The sequence below is a fragment of the Alligator sinensis genome, unplaced genomic scaffold, assembly GCF_000455745.1.
Source record: "Alligator sinensis unplaced genomic scaffold, ASM45574v1 scaffold447_1, whole genome shotgun sequence".
In the NCBI taxonomy this organism is placed as follows: Eukaryota; Metazoa; Chordata; order Crocodylia; family Alligatoridae; genus Alligator; species Alligator sinensis.
In genome coordinates, this window is record NW_005842123.1 from 218,019 (window position 1) to 218,941 (window position 923).

The following is a 923-nucleotide window of genomic DNA, read 5'->3' on the forward strand; positions in this document are numbered from 1 at the left end:
TTTGAGTACTAACCATGTAAGAGTATGGCATATAAAAATATTTGCTCTTGATTTATTTGGCAGCAATTGTTTTATGCATGTAGCAACCAAAAATGTAGCTGTGAGCGCTTAGAAAGCCCTCCTTCTCCTCCTCCTCCATTCCAACTGAAATGGGAGGGCAAAGTATACTTCTTGGTTCTCCTGGCTATGCCAAAAAGCTTTGAAACAGCTGAAGATCATCTGGGTCTCGGTTTTGGCTTTGTTTATAGCACATACATGCTCAAGCTTATTTAGTCTTTCATAATTCTTCCTGCCTGGAGCCCCATAGACAACAATAAGAAAAGCTTGAGATTTGTCTACAAAAGGGTCCCAGTCTCCTCTTTTCCTTAGTTGGCCAGCTAATTTCCTTTTCTTTTTCTTCTTGTCTCCCAGATGCTGCAGAGCCATCTGTTTGGCAAAGAAATTGAAATTTTATTGAGCCTTGAAGTGAGGTAGATGTATTTGGCCTGAGTTCCGATGTTAGAGAGCCTATAGTCCAAGGTTCTTTTTTTGTAACACTCTTACACTGAATAGTTTGGAATACAATTTCTTCACTCTCTGGTGTCCCTCTTTATATACTTTTTTTTACCAGTGCTTCTCATAGCAAAATGATTCAACTGAAAGCAAATGAAAAGATGAAATCTGAAGATCTTGCTGAGATCACCGTATCACTGTTTGCCAAAAACACTTGGCAACAATTTCCTATCAGATTCCAACCTCTTCAGCCAAAAGGGCCAAAAGATGACTGGTCCTGCAGTGTGGCTTGTAGGTCACCAATCCCTGGCTATTTCAGATCAAGGGCAGAAGTTTGCTTCATAGTGAAGAACTCCTTATAGAAAATGTTCTTCTACTGCCTCCTTCTTGGTCAAATCCAAGGGGGGTTGTCTACAGCTGGCAAAGGGAAA

The 923-nt window shown here is 40.5% G+C and overlaps 1 protein-coding gene across 1 annotated transcript in view; it reads left to right on the forward strand.

Moving 5' to 3' along the window:
- The window catches only part of SERGEF (secretion regulating guanine nucleotide exchange factor), a 258,261-nt gene that overhangs the window by 211,211 nt on the left and 46,127 nt on the right, over positions 1 to 923 (forward strand). The window lies entirely within an intron of this gene.